The sequence below is a fragment of the Pan paniscus genome, chromosome 4 (assembly GCF_029289425.2).
Source record: "Pan paniscus chromosome 4, NHGRI_mPanPan1-v2.0_pri, whole genome shotgun sequence".
In the NCBI taxonomy this organism is placed as follows: domain Eukaryota; kingdom Metazoa; phylum Chordata; class Mammalia; order Primates; family Hominidae; genus Pan; species Pan paniscus.
The window spans coordinates 144,914,081-144,925,477 of record NC_073253.2 but is presented as its reverse complement, the minus strand read 5'-3'; the positions used below and the strand labels follow the sequence as shown (position 1 = coordinate 144,925,477).

The window sequence follows — 11,397 nt, the reverse complement described above, 5'->3', positions numbered from 1 at the left end:
TTTGTACATGATGTGTGGTAAGGTCCAACTTTGTTCTTTTGCATGTGGATATTCAGTTGGCCTGGCACCATTTGTTGAAGAAACCCTTCTTTTCCCCCATTGAATGGTCTTGGCACCCTTGTTGAAAATCAGTTGACCATAGTTGCATACGTTTATTTCTGGATTGTCAATTCTATTCCATTGATCTATATGCATGACTATCCTTATGCTGGTAGTACATGATTTTGATTACTGTAGCTTTGTAGTAAGTTTTGAAATTGGCAAATGTGAGTCTTAACACCTTGTTCTTCTTTTTGCAAGATTGTTTTGACTATTTGGGATCCCTTGCAATTCTGTGTACATTTCAGAGTCAGCTTTTCTACTTCAGCAAAACGGAATTTGTGGGATTTGGGGACTTTGATAGGGATTGCATTGAATCTGCATATTGCTTTGGGGAATATTGTTGTCTTAACAAAATCAAGTCTTCTAAGACTCTGCTCTCAGGGCTCATTTCTGTCATTCAATACTAGAGAAGTTTCTCTGAATGTTTAGAGCACTGGAAACCAAACGGAGGAGGCGGGCATTCTTTCCTGAGCATGCAGCCAGCTCATAGTGTTGTTTTCTTGCAGCTGCCGCTTGCCATTGATGATCCTTCTTCTCTTCCTTCAGGGGAGTAAGGAGACGACACGGTCTTAGTGGTTCCCATAAAAATAAACAAATAAATTAATGATAGAAATTAAAATTTAATTTAAAAAGTGAGTCTTCTAACCCATAAGCAAAGAATGTCTGTACATTTAGGTCTTCTTTCATCTCTTTTAGCAGTGTTTTAAAGTTTCCGTAAAGAAGTCTTACACCTTCTTGGGTAAATTTATTCTTACGTATTCTGCTCTTTTTGGTACTATCCCACACAATTTTTTGAACCAATTTTTTTAACTTATGATATCATGAACATCTTTCCATGTTAATGGTATAAAGGGCAAAAATTATTTTATGGCACTTTATAGATATACTGCAATTTTTTATTTTTTATTTGAGACAGGGTCTTACTATGTTGCCCAGGCTGAACCCCAATTCCTGGGCTCGAGGGATCTTCCTGCCATATCCGGGACTATAGACATGTGCTACCAGTCCAGCTAGACTACAATTTGCTTCAACAATCCCTTATTATTGACTGTCTTGGTTATTTCAAATTTTTAATTGTCGTAAATAAGGATTCATTGAGTTTCTTTACAATGTACATCTTTGTACACTTATCCAATTATTTCCTTTGGATAACCTCCCAGAAATGAATGTATTAGGTCAAAGGAGAGGAATACTTGTAAAGCTTTGATGAATGTTGCCAAATTTTCCTCCAAAAATATCAGACCAACACCCACTCTGAATAGCAGTGGATGGGGTTCTCTTCCTCATGCGGGATCCAGGTTGCTTTTACCCAATGTCTCTTCCAGAAGGAGAAAACAGGAGCCCCGACATGCTCCTTCACTGGGCAGAAACTTTGAACAAGACAGTGACCATCCCAATCAATACAGACATCTTCCTCTTAGGCCTAAAAGCACCCTTTATTGGAATTTTTATTGCAAAGACAAATTGTCTGGATTTTTTTTTTGTCTTTATTTGTCTTTTTCTCCCTCTAGTCTGCAAGCTGCATGTGGCCAAAGACTGTATCTGGCTTGTTCACTGTGTATGTCGAATGTCTTGTAAAGTGCCTGGCATAAGAAATTTCTCAGAAGATGTATGTTATCTTTAAGCTGAGGGACAAGACAGCTTACAAGCTAAAATTCCATGAGGGAAGAAATAGCATCTATTCTTCCCTTTTGTGTCTCCAGTGCTAGGACAGTCTCTGGCACACAGTAGGCTCAGTAAGTATTTGTTGAATGAATAGAAAAAAGTGACTGGCTCCAGAAAGTCAATGGTAGTAGCAGATCTGAAGGCTCCTAGTTCAGTGCTCTTTCTGCCTACTGCACCTTCTTTCTCACTTTTATTCTAATGTTTGCACTGCATTTCTGTGTTTATGGTCCCTTGGTTTCTCTCCTTCAGCAAAACAGTCACATATATGCTGCCAAACAGAGACACACAGGAGATTACCTGGCAGCAGCTCCAAGTCCCGGCTAACACCCTCAAGCGATTTTCCAATGGCGAGGACCAGGAGGGGAATTTCCCCATGCATGCCCAGCTCTGACGCATCTGTGCCCCCTTGACTTGGATGCTATTCTGTGGGCTGGAGTCAGCATGAAAGCTATTTTTGACTAAGTGGCTACCTAATCTTACATAACCCTGAGTGATTCAGGCCAAGGTCATTCGGCTTAGCGCATGAAAGACACTTCAGAGACCAGTGATTCCCCTTCCCCAGAGTCCCTCCAGAGAAGCAGAGCTGGGAAAGTCATTTCCATGATCATGGCTCTGGGCCTCCACAGCAAAGCCCAGCTAGGACTTTCTGAGCACAGCCCTGCCTCTGCAACTTCTAAAAGAATTCCCCGAGTGTCTCATTCCCCAATATCCCTGAAACACGGGTAGAATATGAACCCAGGAAGCAGGGAGTGTGGACACCTACCTCTGCTACACACACACCCAGTCCTGCTTCCTCCTTTAATGTGGAGATGCAGGAGCTGAAGATACCTGAGAGGGCCCATGCATGAAGAAGACGTGTGTCTCTCCTATGAAAGAAGTGATGAGCCCACATTTTCATCTCAATTTTGTTTTATTGGAAAGGAGATAGAATAGCATTCAAGGCCCTTTGGACTCTAATCTCAAATGCCCTTGCTATTTCATCAGCAAGCCCTTAGCCAAAAGCCTGACATATGCTAGATGTTCACTACCTGCTCAGTTAATGAAATTCGTTGTCTGCTCCCTCGTAACTCCTGCCACACCTGACCACCAACTCCAGGTCCTGCTGGTAAGCTCTCTGCACCTTTGCATGTGCTGTCTTCCCCATCTGATAAGCCTTCACAGCATGCTGTACATTTGCAGGCCAGCTCAAAGCCCAACGCCTCAAGACCACCTTTACAGAGCCCTCTAAACAGAACCAGTTGTCCTCTGGTCTATATTTCTCTAGCACATTGCTCACACTTCTGTTTTGAGCTTCTTGTAACATAACTGGTTATGTACTCATCAAAATCTATGTTCCACCAGACTGTGAGCTCCTTGGAGGCAGGGTCTAGCCTTTAGTGGTCATTGTATCTCCAGCACATTTTGCTGCCTGGCACTTACTGGGGCCCCTGTCAACATCCATTTGTTGGATGGATGGATGTCTGGAGACACTAATGAGGTCTGCAGTTCACAAAATCACTTGCATTTCAAATCCAGCATGGGCTGGCTGAAGGAGAGAGACGTGAGGAGAACTGCTTGAGTGGTTGTTCCACATACTCATGGAGTCAATATAGCTTTTCTCTCTTAAAAAATTTTTGAGCTAGGCATGGTGGCTCATGCCTGTAATCCTAGCACTTTGGGAGGCCAAGGCAGCTGGATCACCTGAGGTCAGGACCAGCCTGACCAACATGGCAAAACCCCGTCTCTACTAAAAATACAAAAATTAGCCAGGTGTGGTAGCGGGCACCTGTAATCCCAGCTACTCAGGAGGCTGAGGCAGGAGAATCACTTGAACCGGAGGCAGAGGTTGCAGTGAGCTGAGATCACACCATTGCACTCCAGCCTGGGCAACAAGAGCGAAACTCCATGTCAAAAAAAAAAAAATTGTTTTGATCTCACACATAGTTGGTGTTCATCGTAGAAAACACAGCACAGCTGCAAGAAAACAACTCTGAACATTTTAGAATCTCTTTTCAGACTTTATTTCCTCTATGCACTGCCCTTCCGCCATTTCTTTACAGAAATGAGACGTCGCTTTGGATAAGCAGGGTGGGGCTCAGCCTGTTCAGGGAATGCAGAAGCCCGCCTGAGCCGAGGCTTGAAGGATGCATACCGGTAAGTACGATGAAGAGTGAACAGTATCTCAGTAACAAAACTGGTATGTCGTTTTGTTAACCATCTCACTCAAAAATAGGTGGAGGATAACCCAGATTATCAGCCCTGTGCCCTTTCCCAGAACTACTCTTCCTGCCTTCTCTGTTTAGTTCAAGAACTCCTATGTTAGGTCAAAGAGACCCTGCGCCCTGGTCTTAGCTGTTTGGTCCAGAGGGAGGTCTTGACTCAAGCTGGGCCAATCACAGTGCCTGGCTACCCTGTCCACAGTTGACTGGTTCAGAGTTGGGTAATTGAACTAAGGTGGCCAATCTATTCCTTGCTTGGGAGTTCTGGATTGAGGGCTAGAGACAGCTTCAGGTATATACTTTCCTATGTCTCAAAATGTATTCCCCACTATCTGGTCTGCAATGAGAAAATGAGGCTGACACACAGGCAGAGGCAAACACAGCAGATGGAGAGAAGGTCCTGGAACTGCCTGAGCCCCAGACCCCAGGTGTTCTTTGGCCCTGGCCACACTGTGGTCCTTCCGAACTGTGTTGTCCAACTCTCCTCTAGATTACATGAGCTAACAACAAATCCTCCCTTGTGCTTTTCCCATTTTGAGGTGGATTTCTGTCACTTGCCACTGAACAGCTTCTGACCCACACACACCGTGTGTCATGGTGGTGACTCCAGGTCGGTAAAGTACACGCACAACATCACGTTTAATGGTGGCAGGGTATTGTCTGTGTCTCCACTTTCAACCAGTCTCTCGTTGTTGCATATCTCGGTTTTTTCCAATGTTTCGCTGTGATGAGCAATGCTGTGGGAAACAGTCTCATAAATTCGTCTCTGCTCCCATGCATTATTTTATCAGAGTGAATTCTTAGAGGTGAAATTCCTGCAGCAAAGGATGTTCATATTTTTAAGGTTTGTGACACGGTTTTTAACGATGCCCTGTGGCTATTCTTTTTTCAGCGTCGCTGCCCACACAATCACTGGACACCTTCTTGGGATTAGGTTATTTCAGACTGAATTGGCCTTAGTGAGTCTGACCCTCATTGGTCCTTTGGTGGGAGGAGGGGTGTCCAGGTTTTGTCTCCTGTCTTTTTTTTTTTTTTTTTTTTTTTTTTTTTTTGAGACAGAGTCTCACTCTCACCCAGGCTGGAGTGCAGTGGTGCGATCTTGGCTCACTGCAACCTCCACCTCCAAGATTCAAGCAATTCTCGTTCCTTAGCCTCCTGAGTAACTGAGATTACAGGTGCCTGCCACCATCCCGGCCAGCTAATTTTTGTATTTTTTAGTAGAGACAGGGGTTTCACTATGTTGGCCAAGCTGGTCTTGACCTCCTGACCTCAGGTGATTTGCCCGCCTTGGCCTCCCAAAGTGCTGGGATTACAGGGGTGGGCCACAGTGCCCAGCCCCCAGGTTTTGGTTCTAATCTGCCTAAAAATTGTGCCCAAGTATTCTGTTGAAAAAGTAATTGTGGAGTCAGTTATGGTCATGAGCATTTTCAGGGTATTTTGCAAATCTACAGACAAGCCCCTGAGTGCAGAGTGAACGCTCAGTCTCACTGGGGCCTGGGGATGTGGACAAAGGGATGCCCAGCTTCAAGGTTATCAGTTTAGCCCAGAGGGCAAGAAAAGCACATGGCTGTGAGGACATGTTTGGTACCCAATGCTAGGGAGAAGGACACAGGCTGACTGTGGGGGACAAGGCAGACACAGTCCCCACTGCCCTGGAGCTCACAGTCTGATGGGGAAGACAGATGCTGAAAGAGGAGTAGGGCTCAGATCAAGGGCAGTGCTGGGTGACCTGAGTGAGTAGGGCAGGGCTCAGGCTGTTCAGGGAATGCAGAAGCCTTCCTGAAGAAAATGCTTTTGACCTGAGGCTTGAAGGATGCGTACAGGTAAGTACAAAGAAGACTGACCAGGTATCCCAGGCACAGAAAAAAGCCTGCAAAAGGCCTGGAGATTAGGAAGAATGCAGCGCACTCAATAGACAGAAAGAAAGCCCTGCATGGCTTGAACAGAAAGAACCCATAAAAAGAGTAAAAGATGAGGCTGCAGAGATGCAAAGCCTCCTCATGGCCAGGACTAAGGATTCTTTCCTGGGGACAATGGGGAGCCTTGGAAGAGGTAAGCAGGGGAGAAGTGTGATCCATATTCTTCAGGGGGAGGCAGGGACAGGGACTGAATTAGAAGGTAATGGAGCCCACATCTCCAGCAATTGTGCCTTGTCCCCAGGGTCCCAAGGCTGTCGGAAAGCATCTCTGCCCACTACATTTGGGTCTTAGACTGCTTGGCTCAGCCCCACTGCAGTGAGAGCCAAACTCCCAGAACCCCAATCAGCCTTCTCATCACGGCTGATGCCCTCCACGGGTTAGCTCAGGCTCCCATCCCAGGCCTGCTCTCTTTTAATGGATAAATATAGCATGTTCCAGTAACAGCACACACATGAATATCTCTCTAATTTCTACATAAAGACATCACATTCCCCTCATCCCACCCACACTTCAAAGACAAGAATCTTTGTCATGAAATTAAATAGAATGAGATAATGGAGCTGAAAGTGCTTTGTAAAAGAAAAAATTGCCAGAATGGTGGCAACTTTTTTTCAAACTTTATTTTTCTCTTAAGCAGCAGAATCTTTTTTTGTTTTTTTAAATGAAGTCTCACCAGACACCTATCTGCTCCCGTGATGTTGCCTTTTGGAGACATTTCAAAGTTTACATGTCCAAAATGAAGGTCTTGGGTTCTGCCATCCTCTTCAAAGCTGCTCCTCGCCCACCTTCTCCATCTTAGTTCTGACACCTCCCAGGTGCTCATGCCAGAATTGGAGAGGCACTGCTGATGCCCTCACCAGCTTTTCTCCAGAATGTGTCCCTGCTCTGTCCTCAGGTCTCCCTGGCCCCCACCATCCCTCTAGCCAGCCATCATTCACCTGAATTTTTCAACAGCCCATACCTCGTCTCTCCAAGACTGCATCTTCCCCCTTTCTAGTTCAACACTCACATACTGGCCAGAAAGGAACATACAGAGAGACTCGTGCACAAATCATAGATGTTCAGCTTGATGGGTTTGTCTAAATGGAACACACCCACGTAATCAGCACCCAAATGAAGAACAGAATATTACCAGAAGCCCGCCCCATGCCCCTTCCTTGTCACTTCCATATCTCCCCCAGGGCTACCATTATCCTGACTTCTAACACTGTAGATTAGTTTCACCTCTATTTTTGAACTTTATATACATGGATTCATATCATGTATACTGTTTTATGTCTGCCTTAACTCATTTACCACTGTGAGATCCATCTATATAATTCTGTATAGTTATAATTTATTCATTTTCATTGCTGCATAGTGTTTCACTGTGTGACTATATCATCATTTATTCAGTCAAGCACTGAGAAGCATTTGAGGGGTTTGTGGTTTGGTGCTATTACAAAGGGGGCAGTTGTCAAGATTCTGGTCTTTGGCGCACATAAGTGTGCATTTTTGTTGGGTACCTATCTGCCTGGGAGTAGAATTGCCATAACGTACGCACATATTCACAAAGTGATATTTTTAAAGCACAGCCAGATTCCAGCATTCTCTTTCTGAAACCCTCCATGGCTTCCTGCTGCATTTATAATAAAGTTCAAAGTTTCACCTACGCCCACAAGGGGCTTGTATGCCCTGGCATCTACTGCCCTCGCACTTACTGCCTGCCTGCCATATTGACCTTCTTTCCATTCTTGGAGACTGCCAAGCTCATTCTCCGCCAGAGAGCCCACCCATTTGATATGCTGCAGTTTCAAACTGGCCTTCCCTACTCATCCTTTATGTCTCAGCTCAAACAGAATGTTGTTAGAAAGGCCTCTCCTGATTCCCCAGCTTGAAATCACAATTGGTGTGATTATCTCTCATTACACAGTGCACAATGACACCCACAATTTTCAATTGTCTGATTGTCAATCACTGCCTCACCGACTAGACTGTAAGCATCAAGAAATGGAGACTATCAGATTCTCTGCTGTCTCCTCAGCATTTAGCACTGGGCTGGAATATAGTAGGTGCTCAATAAATATCAATGTGGTAAGGAGAGAGGACAAGATAACAACCAAGGTCTTAAAGGCATGCAGAAACCAGGGTGTAAATCTTGGCTTCATCACTCACTACCTTTGTCCCCTTAGGCAAGTTACCTAGGCTTTCTGGGCCTAAGTTTCCTCCTCTGTAAAATAAGAATAATCCTGCTGGCCTCTCAGGCAGAGAGGTGGCTGTGAGGACTGACTGAGAACATATATATGTATATTGCCTAGCACAGTGTCGAGCACATGGTAAGTGCTAATTAAGAGGTGGCTTTCCATGGATCAACTCACCGGAGGCTCACCACAATTCTAGGGGCAGGCACTATTCTCAATCCCCATTTTATAGACTGAGAAACTAAGAAACTAAGCCCAGAAAGGTTAGGTACTTTGCCCAAGAATTCTGGCTCCAGAGCCCAGGTTCTCCTCCACTAAAGTATTAGCGGTAGCATGTAAAGGATCAATAAGAAACAGAGGAAGGGGAAATGGTGAGTTCCTGACAGCCAGCAGCTCCATTCACCCCCACCCTCTTGACATCCATTCATCCCCATGAAACCCTAAGTTTAGGAAACACAGTATGAAAACCACTGGGTTACACAAACATCCGTGGTTATTAATAGCCATAAAGGAAAAAAATAGAGAGATCTGATTGCATAAAAATTTTAAACTTCTGTTTAACAGAAGACACCACAAACAAGGTCAAAAAATAAATGAGAGTCCAGGATAAAACATTTAGACTTCATATGACAAAGGCTTACTGCCCCGGCATGAACACACTCCTACAAATTAACTGGGGGGAAAAATGAATAACCCGACGGAAAACTTGGCAAAGAATGTGAACAGTATACAGAAGAGGAAATGAAAATGGCCAATAAGCATATGTATAAGTAGGGAAATAAAAATTAAATAATGAGTTCCCATATGTCTTCTAATATTGGCAGAAACAAAAAGATTGGTAAGGTTTATAGCTGATGGCAGAGTAAGAAAACCAACTCTATCATACCCATCGTTGGTTGTAAAAAATTACAGCCTTGTAGAAAAATTTTTCCAAAATATTATGACAAAAAATACGTGACAACTTTCAGAAATGAAAGTAATAACACATAAGCTCCCTAGCTAGCTAGATACAAGAATATTCATTGCAACATCTTTGTAACAACAAGAAACTAGAAACATCCTGCTCCCATCAATACAATTGCATATTATGCAACTCTTTTTTTTTGAGACAGAGTCTCGCTCTGTCACCCAGGCTGGAGTGCAGTGGCGGGATCTCCACTCACTGCAAGCTCCACCTCCCAGGTTCACGCCATTCTCCTGCCTCAGCCTCCCAAGTAGTTGGGACAACAGGCGCCCACCACAACACCCGGCTAATTTTTTGTATTTTTAATAGAGATGGGATTTCACCGTGTTAGCCAGGATGGTCTTGATCTCCTGACCTTGTGATCCACCCGCCTCGGCCTCCCAAAGTGCTGGGATTACAAGCGTGAGCCACCGTGCCCCGCCATTATGTAACTTTTAAAACAAATGAAGTAGCTCCATGTGTATCAACTTAAAATTATCTCCAAAATGTATGGAGTGAAAAAAAGATGTTAAAGAATAGTGTCGGCCAGGTGCAGTGGCTCACTCCTGTAATCCCAACATTTTGGGAAGCCAAGCAGGGAGGATCCCTTGAGCCCAGCAGTTCGAGACAAGCCTGGGCAACAAAGTGAGACCTTGCCTCTGAAAAGAAATCGTTTAAATTAGAAAAAATTAGCTGGTCATGGTGGCGGCGTGCCTTTGTAGTCTCAGCTACTTGGGAGGCTGAGGTGAGGATCACTTGAGCTCGGGAGATAGAGGCTGCAGTGAGTTCTGATTGTGCCATTGCACTCCAGCCCAGACAACAGAGAGAGGTCTTGTCTCAAAAAACAAAAAACAAACAGAAAAGAATAATGTCTATGGTTTGATACCATTTTTATAGAAAACAAACAATAAATATACCCAAATGACACTGAATACTTTATCAGATAAAAGTAGGAAAATCAAATTTCTAATTACAGTGTGTCAAAGGAGTTGGATTGGAAGGTGTTAGTTTTGCTTCATATACATCTTTAAGTTTGAATTGTTGCAATAAGCATGTATTATATTCCAATATTAATAAGCATTGCTCATTAGTAATGACTTAATAAATGTTGCCTCTCCGTTTAGCCTTGCAAAACCTTTTCTGCATTAAGATTGACCTTGCCTCAGTTCCTACAAAGAAGCTGCTGGTTGGAGAGGTGTTAATTGTCTTCTAAACAACTTCATCTGATTAACCTCTTGGCTTGCTCCGGTGCCAGCCTCCCAGGGAAAGAAATCTTGTATCATTATTACTGTTAAAAGAAATATAAGCTCTGAATATGCAATACATGCCCAGGGTAGCAAGATGAATAAAAGGTTATATAGTGAAAAGTGAGTCTCACTCTCATCCTAATATTGTAGCCAATATCCTAGTCCAGCTCTACCCCGAGAAGGCAATCAGTACACCAACTTCTTTTGTATCCTTCCAGAGATAGACTATGCATATATTAGAATAGACATGTATTACAATATTCTATTTTTTAAACACAAATGTCGTACATAATGTTTATATACACAAACAAATATGTTCATATGGAAGATGCCTTTCCATTCTTTCCAGCTAGGACCTGATTATTTCCTAGGTGGCAGCTTCTTCCTGCTCAAGAAGCCAAATTTCCCCAACTGAGGCAACTTATCCATCCATTCATCTATTCATTTATCCATCCACTAACAGCACTAGCAAATATTTGCTGACCACTCAGTCTGTGCCAGGCACAGAAGCTGGAGATAAAGAGGTGAAAGATAAGGTCCTTGCTCTCACTCAGCTGACCTTAAGTGGGGAAGGAAGAAATTATGTAGAAGAAGACAAGTTGTAGAAGAAAACTAACAAATTGCAGGTAATGAAAAGAGCCATGGAGAGACTCATTCTCAGTTAAGAAGGGAAAGAAAGAGGGGAAGAGGGGAGAGGTGAAAACGGAGGGGAGGGGAAGAGAGGGCCTATTTTAGATGGGGTAGCCAGGGACGATCTCCCTGTGGAGGTGACATTTAAGCTGAGACCCAAATGACAAGAAGCAGCAAATGTTCCTTTCCCTGCTGGCTTTCCAGTAAGGGTTTCTGTGGGCAGGGTGTCAACCTGATTCTAGTGGTGACAAGGGTGGGCTCTGACGTGCAGTTGAATCCCAGCTCTGCCAGTGAATGCTGTGTGAGTCCCAGGAAAATTATTAAGCTCTCTGTGCCTCAGTTTCCTCATCTATGAGGTTATATAAGAATAGCATTAACAATATAGGATTGTAGTGAAGATTAAATGATTATGCAATGTGGGCTGGCACAAAGAAAGTGATCAAAAATGATAATATGAGGCAAAGAGTTCTTATATGTAACACTAAAAGTATCATCTATGAAATTTAAAAACTG

At 43.7% G+C, this 11,397-nt stretch overlaps 1 non-coding gene across 1 annotated transcript; it reads left to right on the top strand.

Moving 5' to 3' along the window:
- The first annotated feature begins 467 nt into the window (after nucleotides 1-467).
- On the top strand, nucleotides 468-679 carry LOC112440018 (small nucleolar RNA U3). Its single transcript, XR_003028226.2, has one exon. It is a non-coding gene; the product is annotated as a small nucleolar RNA U3 (small nucleolar RNA).
- The last annotated feature ends 10,718 nt before the right edge of the window (nucleotides 680-11,397 follow it).